We start from the raw sequence: 17,614 nt of genomic DNA, 5'->3' as shown, positions 1-17,614 counted from the left end.
CTTGAATGAGGGTAGAAACCACATCCTGAAGTTTGGTCCCATCCTTGCAAGATAACATCTCCAAGCTAGCACTTTAACTGTATATTCAAAACGCTGGGGTGCCTGGGTGGCTCAGTCAGTTAAGTGTCCAACTTCAGCTCACATCATGATCTTATGGTTCCTGAGTTTGAGCCCCGCATAAGGCTCTCTGCTGTCAGCATGGAGCCTGTTTTGGATCTTTGGTCCCCATCTCTCTCTGCCCCTCCCCCACTGGTTCTCTTTCTCTCAAAATAAATAAATAATCTTTAAAAAAGTGCTGTACCAATGCTCCATTATACTGGCAACCACTGGAGTTATAATATGTGATTGGTAACTGAGTTCATGTGCCCATTGTCACATGTCCTTTGCTACAGAGTGGCTGTCTTGCTTTGAGATGATATTATATTCACTGGTGTCCTATTAGAGTAAACATTTTGCAACTTTGTTGAGGCTTTGTGGGTAGGAAAGGAAAACTTGTACCTAAAATTTGGGGCAATTCCAGTCAAGATAAATTACAGTCCTTTCCAGGATCAAAGTGGGTACAATGTGGTCAACTTTTACCAATTGGCTTTTTCACCTCCTTGATGGATGGTTTGTCTGGAATTGTCCCAGGTTTAGCACTAAATGTCCTGTGTCACCCCTCAGTCTTTGGCAGACTGAGGGTATTGGCCCCTTTAGATGGTACTTTATCAGGGGCTCTGTTTCTGTCTCTGGACATTGGGCAGCAGCAGTAGCTAGATCAGCTTTGGTAATTAGGAGCCATGCTGCTGGGCCCATGCCTAATGTCTATTTTTGCCCTAATGGCTTGTCTATTCAAAGCCGGTGTGCCACTGTTGGAGTAGCTGATATCAGAAACTGGCTGAAGTAAACGGAGTAAGTCATTATGTATATTTGTTTGCTTAGGCTTCTTACATGTTGGATGATGTCATGGGTGTCAACATGCAATATAAAGACTGTACTTTACATCCCTGATCATGCCTTATGCTTACACCCATAAGTCTTTTCATATGCCTTTACCCTAACATTTTTTTTTATCACTGATCTTTTTCTTCCCCCAGGTCCTAACCAAAAAGCTGAGGCATTTGCCAGTGCCCCCATGATCCTAAGCGTACTCATTTCCAGATGCTCATACCTAAAGTTCTCTTCCCTTTAACATTATTTCTTTTTCTTTGTCAATTATTTATTTCTGTATACCAGATATGAGTTGATGGGTTTGAGGTTGAGTTTGGTTGGTTAGGTCAGCTGCTGAGGAGACTGGTTGAATACAGGGCAGGAGGGTCTGAGGACAAGTTGGGACCCACTATTTCCCTCACTTATTTATTCAAAAGACTGTAAAACAGTCTACCAGTTATTTCTTTTCTACATTGTCTCTACACATTGGCACATTTTTTTTTAGATTTACCATTAACTCACTTTTCATTTGCTCACTAAACATAATGTCATTTTCCTTTTCAGTCTAACACACTCTTCTCCATCTTTCCTTTGTTTCCTTTTCTCAGTATTTTCATTCTTGCATCTTGGACCCTATATCCTGAGCTTTTTGGACAGCTCCCTTTCCTGAATTTTGTCCTTATTTTCTTTCAAATAAATCCTTACCTAATATGTAGCCAATTCTATTAGGTCCCTGTTCTCTATAAATTAGATGCTAATCAGTGAATAAATTGAATCTGCCATCAATTGAGTAGCTTTATGGAGATCCCATGTCATTTAACATAGGATTAATTGTAATTGGGAAGCATTGACCCTACTGACTATCAGAAAAAAAAATGTTTTCATGCAAGAAGGACACTAGTTTCTTAAGTAACATGATACATAACCACTGGCTTCATAAGTGGATAAATCTTCTGAGAAAACTACAGGTTGTAACTTTAAAAAATTAATAAGCTGTTATGTCAGGGGCTGACATCCCAGGGAATAATTCCTTGGAGGGGAATGATGCATCTTGTACTGCATGTACAGCTTCAAAGACTTGTGAAGTCATGGATGAGGCAGGGTGTTAAAGGTATCATGTCAGAAAAGGAGCGGAATATAAAGGAGTTCTCTGCTTTGATATACCTCTTTTGAATTGTCAGAAGTCCGTATTCTATGATGCAAGACACAGAATGATGCATTTGTGACATACGTATTTCACAATGTGAATATATAATGTGAATTAATATAATGTACTAATCTGCTACCAAGCTTAATGTGTTTATTAATGGTGGCTATATATGTTATTATGTTTCAACAAAACATTCACATTTATGTAGTATTTTATACTCATGTAGTATTTGAATATATGTGACTATTAAGTGATTAAGCTACAAAATTTGTTTTACATTAATAAATTATATTCAGAGTATGCATTTGAAAGTATAAATAGTAAAGGACCCGGAGGTATCAGTTACATCCCAAAGAGTAGAATGGTGCCAAAACAAATAAAAATTTCCCCACGACAAGTAATTTTATCCCTGTGTTTTAAAATTAAATCACTTTGCTAAACTTGAATGCATGTAGTCTTTGGACTCAAATCCTTTACTTTTCTCGTTTCACACTTTCACCTTTGTGTTTTCTGAATGGACATAGATCTCTTAAAAACCTGCAAAGAATATGTTGCTCATTCGGGGAATATATTTTTAAATGCTCTCATTTTAGGGGCAGCAGAAAATTTTGTCAAAAGTCAGAAACTCAGTTGTTCTTCAATCATTCTTTGTTCCAAACGGCACAAAAAACTTTGCAGTAAATTTTATAGTTTGTTTTTTAGTGAACTTAATTCATGCAGAAAACTACTGAAAAAATATTAAAAGATCTTATTCGAACAATAGAACACTGCTTTTGTTAGATTTTGCAGCATAGGAGTGGCAGAAGAGCTAATTGTTGAATAATTTTTATGTGGAAAAGCAAATGAGAGGCATCATACAGCAAATATATATTTTTTTTAATTCTTAATTATATGATACAAATTATGTTGAGTCAGTCACTGTGATTTTATAAAGGCAAGTCTACTTTTTAAATAGGACTGAAAAAACCCAAGGGTCATAAGTCTATTGTATTGAATATTTTTTGCAATACTAGCCAGTAATTATTATAACATCCTTTAAAAAAAAGCACGTGTCAATTTTGTTGCCAGAAGTATTTTAGAAAAAATTCAAACAAACTCTAAAAAGTTTAGACAAAACAAGTGTTCTTTCTTTTCTGTGATACCTGTTTCACCATCTATAAATGTATATACATATATGATGCAGAAAATACTATAAAACTTTAGTATAATTCTAATTATCAATAATATCAAAAGTGTCTGACAAGAGAAGCAGATTGTTATTAACTTGCACAGCATCAAAATATTGGCCACAGTTCAGACAAACCAATTTATCATCATCTTTTCAGTATATTTCTGTAACCAATTTATTGTATTAAAAACTACCATGTTATCCCTTCCCTTATTGTCCCTTATTTTACTTTTCTTTTCCTTCCTTTCCAGCAAAAGAAAGCCACTGTTCTGTTTATTATCCCTTCCCTTATTGTCCCTTATTTTACTTTTCTTTCCTTTCCAGCAAAAGAGAGCCACTGTTTATTTTGTGATTTTGTCTATTATATTGGTCTTTCACTATATCTGGTTCCGTCAGCACCACGAGAGTTTACATGAAGTTGCATTGCTTTTGTAGCAAAGATTTTTGATAGCCCTAGAGAGACATCTTCAAAATGGATTTTTTTTAACTGTATTTATTTATTTTTAGAGAGAGAAAGAGAGCATGTGAGCTCAAGCAGGGGAGAGGCAGAGAGAGAGGGAGAGAGAGAATCCCAAGCAGGCTCCGCACTGTTAGTGTAGAGCCCAATGTGGGGCTCAATCCCATCAACCGTGAGATCATGACCTGAGCTGAAATCAAGAGTCTGATGCTTAGCTGACCAAGCCATCCAGGTGCCCTAAGACTGCTTTTTAAACTTTAAACATTATATATATTTTTCTTATTGTGAAGGTTCTATTAGTATACACTACGTCTTCCAGTTGTCCTATAATATGCCATTTTCAGTCTATATTTGTACATCAGGCAATCCACAGATACTCACATTTTGTTTTTGTTTTGTTGGTTTACAGTTGAAATGACCATGTACAGGGTTAGCTGAGCTTATTTATTTTCTCAGTATGTCCTGTGTAGCTCACAAAACTAAATTAATATTAATGATGATGAAATACTACCAGACCAAGTTGTGTATAAGAATTAGTGGTAAAATCTCAGAAAAAAAAACCCTTCTTTTTCATGTTGCTTACGCAGAAAACACTTAATTTTTCATTCCAGCCTTTGCTAAACCTCAATGATTTCATAATAGCTCCCATTCCCCAAGGAAAATAAATTATAGCATTCCAGAAGGATTTCTTTCATAAGCATGAGTATTATCTAGTTTACACAAAGAAAAAGAGAGAAAAGATGAATTTCAAGAGGTAAAAGGTAAATGTAAATATAGGAAAAAGGAGAAGAAAACATATCATATGGGAAAAATCATCACACAACAATGCAAAGATGGAAATGGCTCAACTCTAAGCCACTTTGTCATTTCAATCCGTGCTATATTTGAATTGTACACTTTTATACCATGAACCTACAAATGCCCTAAATCTTGTGTCTAAGTTAGGATTATGCTTTTCACATCAGAGGCACAAACTTTCACAGCACCCTCTGGGAGGTGCCAGTGTATTGTGACTCTGAAAAACAATGACTACACAGGTTGTTGGTCATTAATTTGACCAGCTTATTTGGTGATATTTTTAAATAGTTTTTTAAAATTTTTTTAATGTTTATTTTTGAGAGAGAGAGTATGAGTGGGGAGGGGCAGAGAGAGAGAGGGAGACACACAATCTGAAGTAGGCTCCAAGCTCCCAGCTATCAACACAGAGCCTCATGTGGGGCTCAAATCCATGAACCCTGAGATCACGACCTGAGCCAAAGTCAGCAGCTTAACCAACTGAGTCATCCAGGCACCCCTTAAACAGTTTTGATTATAATTAAATATCTCTAGTAAGGTGATTTTGCTACTTACCAACTGCCTGATCTTTCTACATAGGCTTAGAAGAAAGAGGAAACTACTCTCTGATAAGCATTCTGAAACCTTGTCAGCCAGAGGGTTCAGCCTGAGGCAAGGTATCTCAAAACATTTATTGTTAAAAATAAAGATTTTGTGTTTCCTGCATATCACTAAATTTGGCAAAAGATTAATGGTTGATGATCTGTTTTAACATATTTTATTCTTTGAATTACGTTGTACTTTCCTATGCTTTATTAAATTGCAAAGAAAAGTTGCGAAGTGTAAATATTGACTTTTTACCTAAAATTACAACAAAAAAATCCTGATTTTCAAATAATCGATACCATATTTTTTTAATATTGGAAAGGTAGGAAAATGAATACTTGAATGTAGCTATTATGTATAACTTTTGGTACCCTTTTCCTCTTGGGCTCTAGGCCAACTAAACCTGTTTGAGTGATAGCATAGTGTAGAAAAATCAATCCAAAAAATCAGCTGCTACATTGTCTATAATAATGAGCCAAAATACACAGAAAGGTAGCTTTTGTTCTTCAGTCCCAAATTCCATTCCATACATGAGTAATGCCCGTAATTCAAACAGGTCATGCAACATAGATATGCAACTATTAGATTTATTCACACTGTTTGCAACTTGAACAATAAGAGATACTACGTGTGTGGTCCAGAAACTCAAGTGCACGTAGGCCTAATTTAACCCCTTTATTCTAAACATAAATTCTTTTCCCACGGATAACAACCAGTGTCTGAAGATGAGCCAGGTTGTACCCGCCTGCGGGGAAGGGGTTACTGGTGCCCAGGAGATGTTGATCTCAGTCCACAAAGAAGTTGTGCAGAGCCTGGGGAGGCTGTGAGTCTGCGCTAATTGTCCACCTTGTCCATTTACCCCAATGTGCATATAAATATTATTTTCTATATATGCCATGACATTAAAAAAGAAAGCCTCAAAGTCATTTTCTCTTAAACAGACTTTCTTTTAAAGGAAACTAACCAGGCACATCTTTCACAGGAGTAATATTCACTTAATTTGCATGTCATCTTTTTCATTATAATTCCCATAAGATGTGGGGAGGAGAAGAGTTTGTTCACCAAGAAGCCATGGTTGCACTGTTTAGTGTTATGGAAACCTTAATTCTTCTTTATACCAGAGCTGTGCTCTTGAGTCCCCCTTCCTTCTGCATTCTACAGAATGTAAAATATAATGCAGTTGTTTCTTTTCCTATTTTCCTTGCTTCTACACAAAGGCCACATTGATATGCACATTCTTTTAAATTAACTAGCCTAACCAACTTTTATCTACTCACTAGAGTTGATGTCTTTCTCTTTTCCGATACAATACATTATTTTCTTGCTGACACTGCTCACTCAATACTATACTATTTGTTTTTATCCATAGATCAATAGAGATGGCTTTTTTCTTCTTATCTCTGGCTAATGCAAGAGGCTTTTAAATAATAGAACGACACTTTGGAATTTTTTGTCCTGATATTTAGAGGAAAATAAATGCTGTAATTTGTTGGGTGCTTGTAATATTACAGGTATTTTTGGAATTATCTGTTTTAGCTGTGAAAATTGACCACTTTTTGCTATTTAAAAAAACCTCATATCAGCAACAATAAAGTCCAGCTAATAGACAAAAGTACAAGCCTGGCTTTATTTCAATTTGAATTTCTCTACCCAAATAGCTCTTATTGCATATAGCCCTAAGTATAGTTTTCATAAAAATGAAAATGGGCCTGCATCGATTGATTGTTTATAGTCACGTTACCTACCTGTAAGCTTTATGTAAGCTTCCATACTAAAAGCCTTGAAATTTTTCTTGGCCAGCCATAAATACTTGGAATATCCCTTTTTCTCTTTGAAAAATGAGAACCACCCAGAAAAGTTTCTATCGGAATCATTACTCAAACATCATTTTTGGCAGAAAACACTGAACTTTGTTTAATACTAGTGGAATACTTCCAAACATTGGCTGAACATGACAAAGAGAGCAAAAGATTTGTTCAGTGTGATCAAAAAACACTTCACAGATTGCGAAATGTCCCCAGAAATTTCAAATCTCCAGACTGGCCACATTCAGGTGAAGGTAGGAAGAAAACTAATGATATGTGCTGCTTGCATACCTGCTGAGGTGTTAATAGTTCACAGTTAAACCGTAATAGAACGACTGAGGTCAGAAAACAGAGCATACCTACAAAGTGTTATATTCTCAATATAAATACCTCTATAGCATATATTTTTCAAAGCAGTGTGATTCTATAGTGCTACAAGAGGTGTTATATTTTACCCAAGGGAATTACCGTGAAGAAAAATATATATTGCTAAATACTCTCCATATATAAGTTTTGAATTCTTCAGGATCTGTATTACTCTGACCATGAATCTTGGTCTTTGATTAACAGTTCCAGATTATTATAGAAAAGTAAAAGGAGGCCACAGGTAAAAATGTTCACATGAAGGTGAATATACAGCTTATAAACTATGGTTCTTCAGTAGGCCATATGGAATCAGAAGTAAATCATAAAGAACAATGACATGTTGGGTCTTGAGAATTACCAGTAGATATAGAAATTTCTACCAAGGAGGTTGTGAGTGTACAGAATCATATTTGTTTTTATTGATTTATTGTTTGTGTTTTTATGCTTCTGCCTTTAATTTATGTTTGGCAATGAACCTACTCTGTGCAATGAACTAAGGTCCAGACTAGGATAATTTTGACCCAGTCCTGCCCTTTCGGGAAGCTAACCCTGGTGGGAAGGATAGTGATACGCGTTAAGGAAAAAAGCCAGAAAGACGTGATTACCTTTGCTGAGGGTCAAATGATATTTGCAGACTATCAGAGCTTTAGGAGTTCAGAGATGTCAGCAAAAGCCATTGTAGTTGGGGAAGTCTTCTAGGAAATGACAAGACTTGACTGGATCTTTAAAGAATGGGGGAAAAAGTCTGAAACAGAGGAGGTGGAGGGAGTATTGCAGGAGGTGGGCAACTTTCCAGGAACAACAGAGAGCAAGAGATTTGTGGTGAATAACTGAGTTTGGCTTGAGCAACTGATTTCCAATGGCAAACATGTGGTGAGAAGATGTGACAGGCAGGCTGGAGCCAGAAGGGAAAGTGTGGGCCTTCCCCCAGGCACTTGTTAGAAGAACCCTTTCCTTGCTGTCTTTCTCTTCCGCACTGCAGGCCAAGGGAGAAGGTGGCAACAGGCAGGGCTGTGTTAGAATGTATTATTGTTAGTGTTGTTTTGTTTTTTTAAATTCCTTTGGTGTGGCTTAAGGTCTGTGGAGGAGGTTTATCTGTAATTTTTTTTCTTTTTTTTTTAAATTATATTGTTTTAATTTTTGCATAAGGCCTTTTTTTTCCAAGAAAATCTTCCCCCAACTACATGAAATATGCCATACACACATCCTCTAGCATAGACCCAGAAAAAATTGAAGTCCTATCCAATTTTTTATTGTCCTTCTGTGTGTAGGAAAACAGTTCTTAAGCCTTCTTCAAAAGCAGGGATGGCTCTGTCCGTTCCTGAGAAACTAAAGTGTTTCCATGGTAACCAGCCTCTCAACCTCCCAGGACCATCTCAGTGGCTCCAGAGGTCTCAGAGGCACCACTCTGTGTGGGCATGCATTTTCTAACAACAACAAATCGCTTTGGTCTGTGGCCATTAGGATTAAATTGCTACAAAGTTTATTGATAAATGCACTGAGATTGACTAGGACTTCCAACTTCAGAACCACTGATTATTTGCCAAACATCCTGTAGACCCTTTGGCTAGACAGAATATAGTCTGAAAACATCATCACAGCATTCTCAAGTTTGTCCTGGAGGCAATGTAAAATCAGATGATATGACACTTTGTTACCAGTTGCTAGTGTATGTTAGAAAGGGTGAACTTTGGGATGCCTCAGTTTAAAGGATCAAACAAGTTGAATTTACTGAGCCATAGGAGTAGAGGTGACACAGGAAACTCAGAAGAAAGTTAAAGAGCAGAAGAATGAGGAGAGGGTAGTGTCACAGAGAACAAGAAGTGGAGAGATTTTAAGAAGGAAATGACTGATGACACAAGAAAAAAAGATAAGTCTCACACACAAAAAAATCTATTGCATTCAACAATAAGGACATTATAGGTAACTTTTTTCCAAAACAGTATTAATAAAGTCTTAGGGGACCAAAGACAATTACCTGGGGGAGAAATGAATGTGATGGGCATGGGGGAAAGACCCAATAGTCTTTCAAGGGACTTGGTAGTGAAAAAAAAGGTTATTTTATGGTAACTAGTTAACAGAATTTTCTTTCGTTCTATTTTTCAGGGTGGGATAGTCTTGAGTATGTTTAAAAGCTGAAAATAAGAGCAAGTAGAGTGAGAGAGACTGAATATGAGAGTTAAAAGAGGGTAACTGATAAAATAATGTATTTGAAGAAATAGGAAGAAAGGTGGAGGATTTGTCATTGAACAGAAACAGGGTATCCAGTGGTGCTTGGGTAGCTCAGTTGGTTAAGTGTCCAACTCTTGATTTCTGTTCACATCATGATCTCATGGTCTTGAGATTGAGCCCTAAGTGGGGTTCTGCACTGGGAAAGGACCCTACTTAAGATTCTCTCTCTCTCTCTCTCTCTCTCTCTCTCTCTCTCTCTGCCCCTCCTCTGCTCTCTCTCTCTCTCAAAAAAAAGAAAAAAGAAAAACAAACAGGGTATCCAAAAAGGTATCTACCTTCCTCCAAAAGTTGAGGTAAAATGATAAAAGTACTTTCAAGAATAAAGAAGGTAGGTCAAAGGAAAGCAGAGAAGTATACTGAAAGGGGAATTAGAGGTTGACATTTGTTTTTAGTTTATTTTAATATTAAAAATGATAATATATGCTTTGTTCTAATCATTTTCCAGGTGAGAATGTGTTTGGTGTATCAGTAGAATCGTGCTTATTGGTCATGCTCATTGTACAAAATGCTTGATATTATTTTTCCTGATGCAGTAGATTAAACCTTCTGCTTAGGAGTGAGGAAAATCTTTCATTTAAATGAAACAAGACATAGTTCCTTACATTACTGGATTAATCTGAGTCCTGCAAGATGGTAGGGATCTCAATTATATAGGCAGTGTAGTCCATTTAAGTCCATGACTTAAAACCTTACTTTGTTTAAGGTAGAAACCATTGAATGAGCTATAGAATTGCACCTTATATCTTCAAATTGTCCCTCTGTATGTGATAAAGAACAGCCTATATAGGGTTAAGAATGGAAGGTGAGAAAACAAATCTACTGTGATAATTCAGCGATGTGGTTGGACTAGACTAGGAGTATAATAGTTCAAGAGATGTAAGAAGTGATTCAATTAAATGCATAAAGTTAAGATAGATGAGGGGCACTGGGTGGCTCAGTTGGTTAACAGTGTGACCCCTAGTTTCAGCTCAGGTCATGGTCTCATGGTTCGTTAGATTGAGTCCCATGTCATGCTCTGTGATGTCAGCACAGAACCTGCTTAGTATTCTCTCTCTGCCCCTCCCCTAGTCATTCTCTCTTTCTTTCTCTCTCTCTCCCTCTCAAAATTAATAAATAAACTTAAAAAACAAAGGTAAGATAGATTATATATTGATGTAAGTGGGATGTGGAAAAACAGAGGCATTAAAGTTGACTCAGATTTTTTCCTCCAGTTATTAGAAATCATTCACAAAAGGGTTTGGGGAATATGGAATTTGGTTTGGGACACAGTGAATTTAAAGTCTTTAATAGGCATCTAAATGGAGATGTCAAACAGCAACTATGAACCTGAGTTTATCAGGAAAACCTAGTTTGAATATATAAATGTGGGGCTAGTGATCAGGTTGTTATTTAGGATTATGCAGTTGGATGAGATAACCAAGGAAGTGAGTAGAGATGAAGGAAAAACGGAGTCTGAGATGATGTTTCATGTCGTGATAATGTTTAGAACTAAGAAGAATAAGAGAAACCAGCAAAGGGAGAGTAGGAAAAATTTAACACTGAGGAAGCAAGTACAACCTAAATATACACGTATCATAGAAGTCAAGGGAAGAAAAAAAAAATCAGGTCTGAGTGAATGAGCAAAAGGGGCAAATGTTACAGCTAATAGATTAAAAAGAAGATTGTGGATTTCCTATTGTTTTTGGCAGTCTGGAGGTCATTAGTGATATTGAAGATAGCAATTAATGTTAATGTGAATTAGCCAGGATAAAAGTATGATTGGATTGGGTACAAGAGAAAAGAAGAGACAAACTGAGAATGATAGGAATCTGGAAGGGGGTATGAAGTCAAATTTTTAAAAATGTTTATTTTTTGATATAAGAAATAATAACATGTTTTTGACTTATAGCTATGTTCTTAGGTAATAAGAAAGACTTCGTGTTGCAAGAGAGAAGGGAAAAGCGGGAAATCATTCATGGGATTTCAGTCAGTGCAAAAGTACAGGGTTTGGCCTTGGGATAGGATTTTGAATAGTTTATCCAGGCAATAGGAGGGAACTCATAGGATATATGTATATGTGTATATGTATATATGGAGCCAGGCCAGCTGGTAGATACAGTGGTGATAATTGGGGAGTTTATAAACTTTCTCTTCCCAGAGAAATGTGCATAACATTAATCACCAGAAGATGAGAATTACAGAGGAGGTATGGGATGCTCCCAGGAAAAGCAAGATCTACTATTTTATATAACATATGAGTATAGATACTATTTCATATAATATATTTTTCATAATATAATAGTATATATATATATATGAATATATATTATTTCATATAATATATATTTTTTCAAACTCAACAAGATCTCTAGTCCACTGGTTCTGTCATTTTCTCATCATCCATTAGCCCCTTCCATTCTTTACTTCCATTCTTACCCCATAGCATGATGTTCAAATCATTTACTGGAAAGTACTCTCAACTCTCCAGGCCCCTTATGCTTTGCTCACATGTGCCTGGTAGGAAATACACATTGGTTCAACACGAGGGTCTCTTTTATTTTTTATTGTACTCATGCTTCTGAATGCTATAAGAGAACATCATTGGGTAATGTTACACAGCTTTATTTTAAGTATATGGACATAAACTCAATTGGTAATTTGATACTTACTAGATACACAACTATTTTTTACCTAGAAAATTTGCTTGTTCATCTTCTGACTGTAATTTTTCCTCTTCTTAATTTATTCACATCTCCCTCTTTCTTCTTCCTTCCAAAATAATGATTTCACTTCACACTTCACTAAGAAAATTGAAGTCATCGAAGGGGACTCAGCATCTTTCCATCACCAAATTTATAAACCAACCTGTAAATGCAAACATATTTTCTTCATTTTTACTAAAAGGGTGAAAGTGTCTCACTTCCTCAAAGCCCAATTCTTCCACATGTGTAATCAATCCTATTCTTTCTTATTTCTGTAAAGACATATCCCATCTATCTGCTAGATCATAACTATTCATTCCCATCACACACTGCCTTCTTTTTGTAAAATAAAACTTTCAATACTTCTTGCATTTAAACTTGGCACACAATGTATCAAACCAAAATTTAATATGCTAGGTACTGTTAAAAGTTTCAAAGTTGTGTGACACTTGCAATATTATCTCAATGATTCCAAACTTATCATTATGTCTACGCATAGTTCCAACTTAAATTATCAATATCATGCATTCATTTAATTCTTTTTTATTTTCTTACTTGTACTGCAACTGCATTTACTAATCAAGGAAAGTTTCACTCACATAACCCATGAAATTAAGAGTAGCTATTCTGTTTGTAGAAGCTTGGTTCTTGTCCAGAAACTGGTTGTGTCCCTAAGGTGATTGAAACTCAACCTGACATTAGTTGGATTGTATCCCTTCTTATTTTAAGTTTTGCCAATCATTTCAATGGCACCTTCCAGATTCTGCCTATTAGCAACAACTTCCTATGTCAGTAAAACCTAAATTTCAGTTTTGAAACTCAGGATCTCTGAAGTCAGCAGAATTTAATTAAAAATTTTTTTCCTCTCTCAGTGTAGAGCCATCCTTTGTATTCTTAAAATTTTTTTTTCTGTACCTTGGTTGACTCTCCTGAACAAATGTGAATTAGTGTATCTAGGAAGGAATAACAAAATCTTTAGTTTTTTATACTTTTACCTCCTGTTCCAAAGTGTTACCTATCCGAATCCCTATCATAATAGTATTACAAATACGCTCCAGTCGATCTTCTTTTAACCGTGCCTTCTAATAATTTCAAATATGCCTCATTTCTTCATTTCTCTTCCTTTCATAAACTCTTGGTAGTACGCTTAAATAACTAGTATCTGCTTCCTCTCCTAATTTAAGGAAGAACAAAATCCCTACTTCATACTTAGAGGACAACTATATTGTAAGGATAAGTTTTATTATACTTCTGGTCCTTCTCAATCTGCTACATAAGATGAATGATCTGTGTGAATTGTGATGTCGGGGAAAAGAATGAAACTTGCATGGATACTTACTGAATTAGGGTATGAGTTAAGTTTCTGTAAAAAAACAACAACAACAACAAAACAAAGAAATAAAAAAGGATGCAAAGTTTCATTGGATCTGCCAGAAGTTTATTTCTCTGTCATTTTTGGGCCCAGAGGTTGAGAGAAGTTTTAAGGCTATTAGGCATGCTGGATGAGCAGGCAGTTATTATCTTCAACACCTGACTTCTATCTCTTGATTTAAAGTGGCTGTTCTAATTGTCACCATTTCTCAACAAGCATAAGCAAGGAAAGAGGAAATGAAATAGAGGGCAATAAGTTTTCTTTTTCAAAATGTACTTGGGTGTTGCATAGATCTCTTTTCTTCTCAATTTAATTGAGGCTGTGACCACTTAGTGACAAGGGAAACTGAGAAATGTGCTTTATATTTGTGCTGTCATGGTTCAGAATCAAAGGCAGAAGAAGGTCGTTAACAAATGGATGAATGGATGCTAAGGAGTGATGAGCAGTTTCTTCTTCTCTGGCCACTCAAGTATTATTGCATATCATTTCTCTCACACATCTTTCCAAAAAGGTAACATGAGGTTCTATTCTGTGCAAAGTCCACCATCTCTGGGTGATATGCATGCTCTCCATAGAGTCAGGATGTTACTATTCAAAGTCCAGTGGCATATGTATTAATAGATGAATTAATCTCTATCACTCCATCACTCTCTAGTCCTACCATATACACACATACATGTACATGTGCACGCACACACACACACACACACACACACAACACACACACAGATCCCTAATACACAGTGTAATGTGAATAGCGTATTGACAATAAAAGCACTCTTTGGCCATCTGGAATTGGGAAGAACATATAGCAAATGGTCATTAGTATATAATAATGATGAATTCCAGCCAGCCAGAAATCATAAAGACTTCCTCAGCTAGTGGTGGAAAAACTTCCTTAGTTAGACCTTGGTTCTTGTCTGATTTGTTCATTGTCCTTCTTGACTTTTGGTTTGCCTTCTAGAAGATTTTCATGTTCATTGTGTACTCATTTGTTTTTATTCATTAACACTTTTATTTATTTACATTGTTAAGTCCATTCTTCCTTTCTCAGATTAACTGAGGTTACATGAGGCTATATAATAGAAAAAAAAAAAAGTCTTGACTGGGAAAGAAACACCATATATCTAGCTGAGAAATCTTGGTGAGATGGATTATAAAATAGATATGGAAAACAATTTTATCTCCTTTGAGTAAAGTTATATAGAAAAAAAAACTAGCATTTCTAATATTGTTAGGTACCCAGACACTAAACTTACAGTCGATTCAAATTGCAAGCCACAGGACAAAAAAACAAAACAAAACACAAAAACCCCAAAAAAACTCCTTTGGGAGAAATGTGTTCCATTCCATCTCTGCTCCCAATCTGGCTAATTCTACCCTGTCTGCATTTATCTCAATTCAGGATCTTGCTAAAAGCAACAAGGTGAAGTCATACAAAGTGCAGCGCACTTACTCTTTCAGAACCACATAAAGCATTGGAAAGATTGCGGTCTGCCTTCCATACTACTGAAGCTGATAGACCAAATATTTCATCATGATGTAATAACTGTTGCTAGCTTTCAAAACTAAGGTTTTTATGTGCTTGAGGCTCATAGCTCACCGAAGAAGCCAGTGCTTCATTTGAGATTTTTGTTATGACAGCATGACATTACTAAGTTCTAAATTATATATTAATTATAGTGTAACAAAAGTTACTGTAACAGTATACATAGTTTCCATCTTTGACATGCTATTTGTTTCCATTTCTCAGAACCCAGATTCAGAGAAAATGAAAATGGATGATAAAATATTTTCTTTTTAAAGATGTGAGCTGGAATTTGTTCTATTACTTTATCTGTCACTTAATCTGCACCATAGCAAGAGCAAGAAAGGCTGGGCAATTTGGTTTCTAGCTAGGAATCCATTTGCCTTGATAAAATTGAGTGGCAAGGAGGTACAGTCCTGAAGTTATGAAGGGAAATGCGATAGTGAGAGACAATGAATAGTCTCTGCCACATATACCTGGATGGTGATGGCATGCTTCTAATGTTCATTCTCTCTCTGTAGAAAATCTGGGATTGAGGCCCAGCATCTTTTAAAAACTCCTGAAAGCCAATTTCTGTATATACTGACCTGAAGGCTTTGAAGTGCCTGAGGCAGCCATTTTTTTTTCCCCTTGCCCATGGATGGATAAATGGAGTCTGTTCTGCAGACCCAATCTTCCCTGTGGACATATCCCAAGCTTTGTAAGAAAAGAGAAATACAAGAAATACAAGGAACCATACATTGGCCATAAGTACAGTTGTAATGTCCAGTTCAACTTTACTAGTTATAGATTTGTTGCTATGATCTCAATATCTCTTACTCCTGTGTGTATTTGTAATTTTATTCTGAATTTGGTAGGGAAGAGAAGGGTGTAATTTATCAGTCTCTCAAACTTCAAAATCTTGTATCCATTTTCTTAAGTAGCTTTCTGACCTGGCCATGGCTCCTCTGCTCTACTGAAATTTTTCGTGTCTAGCTCACCAATGGTCTTCATGTTGCCTCAATTCATGGACATCTTTCAGGCTTCATCTTTAGTCAACTTTAGTAGTTCTTGACAGAGCTAGCTGTTTGTCTTTTAAAAAATATTTTATTTTATTTTATTTTGTTTTATTTTATTTTATTTTATATTTTATTTTATATTTTGTTTTATTCTATTTTATGTTATTTTATTTTATTTTTATTTTATTTTAATTTAATTTTATTTTATTCTGAGAGAGAGCAAGCATGAGCAGAGGAGAAAGAGAATCTTAAGCAGGCTCTACAGTCAGTGTGGAGCCTGACATAGGGATTGATCCCCAACCCTGGGATCATGACCAAAGCTGAAATCAAGACTAGGTCGCTCAACTGACTAAGCCATTCAGGTGCCCTCTAGCTCTTTGTCTTTTGACAATTCTAATTGTTTGCATGATTTCATACTTCCCTGATACTCCTGTTATTTCACTAAGCTTATTCTTTCTCTTTTTTAACTCCTCATTTATTTAAACTCTAAATATTATAGTCTATTATAGCCCCTGGGGACTTGGTCCTAAGATTTGTTTTTATGTTCCTTCTATAAGTTGTAGTATTGTTCAATATTCATTCTTCCTTCTCCTTTACTAACTCCCAATGGATGATTATAACTTTTCATCTATTGGCCAAGTGACTTACGTGGCTAACTTTATGTGAGCCTATCTGTCATGTGCCATAGCTGAGCAGGAGCTGAAATAAAATGACATACTTTGACTTAGGTTCTCTTGATTTTCCCCTGTGCTATGAGAAAGGTCATGTCCTAGCTTGCTGCTGTTCCTTCACTATGGCATATAGAATTAAAGGACAAATGTAGAAGATACAAATCTGCCCCACAGATAATAGTGGAGGCACAGCCATCCCACACAATCCATATAAATGGAGTGAGAAGTAAACTTATGCTAATGTTGGGCACTGAGATTTTGGGGTGGTTTGTTATACAACATAGACTATCAGAAGCTGACTAATACAAAAATGTGCACCTATGTTCCTTAGGTAAAAGCTAACTCATTTGCACTGAGGAAAAAATAATAAAACTATCAACTGTGATAATTGGGAAAGCAAGACAGTGTGTCTAATGAAACTGTGGTTTTGGGGCGCCTGGGTGGCTCAGTTGGTTAAGCGTCCGACTTCGGCTCAGGTCATGATCTCGCAGTCTGTGAGTTCAAGCCCCGCGTCGGGCTCTGTGCTGACCGCTCAGAGCCTGGAGCCTGTTTCAGATTCTGTGTCTCCCTCTCTCTCTGACCCTCCCCCGTTCATGCTGTCTCTCTCTCTCAAAAATAAATAAACGTTAAAAAAAATTAAAAAAAAAACTTCAAAAAAAAAAAGAAGAAACTGTGGTTTTGACATATAAGGTTTGGAAAATAAATGTTAATGTGAGGATTAGGTTGCATTGGATAAAATGCTACAATGCATTGAGTAAAAGCAAGAGATGAGCTCAGAAAAAAAAATCAAACAAATCAAAACACCCTGCGTCTTTTCAATAAAGGATAAAAAGGAAATTAGATTTTGAATATCTGACACTTATAGGGCTAGGAAATATAATGGGTTATCTTTTCTAA

General features: G+C 36.1%; 1 long non-coding RNA gene across 4 annotated transcripts in view; it reads left to right on the top strand.

The window, feature by feature from the left end:
- LOC122238030 overlaps window positions 1–17,614 on the top strand; it is a 73,955-nt gene that overhangs the window by 55,415 nt on the left and 926 nt on the right. Inside the window, exon 5 of one of the 4 annotated variants that reach the window (XR_006216991.1) lies at window positions 5,059–5,135. The exons of 2 other annotated variants lie outside the window; for them this stretch is intronic. This is a non-coding gene — a long non-coding RNA (uncharacterized LOC122238030). Of the gene's footprint in view, window positions 1–5,058; window positions 5,136–10,555; window positions 10,600–17,614 lie in introns of those variants that run through there. One more of the 4 variants, XR_006216990.1, reaches the window with a different exon arrangement.

This window comes from Panthera tigris, chromosome B1 (genome assembly GCF_018350195.1).
Source record: "Panthera tigris isolate Pti1 chromosome B1, P.tigris_Pti1_mat1.1, whole genome shotgun sequence".
NCBI classification, from domain to species: Eukaryota; Metazoa; Chordata; class Mammalia; order Carnivora; family Felidae; genus Panthera; species Panthera tigris.
This window is presented reverse-complemented; position numbering and strand designations above follow the sequence as displayed.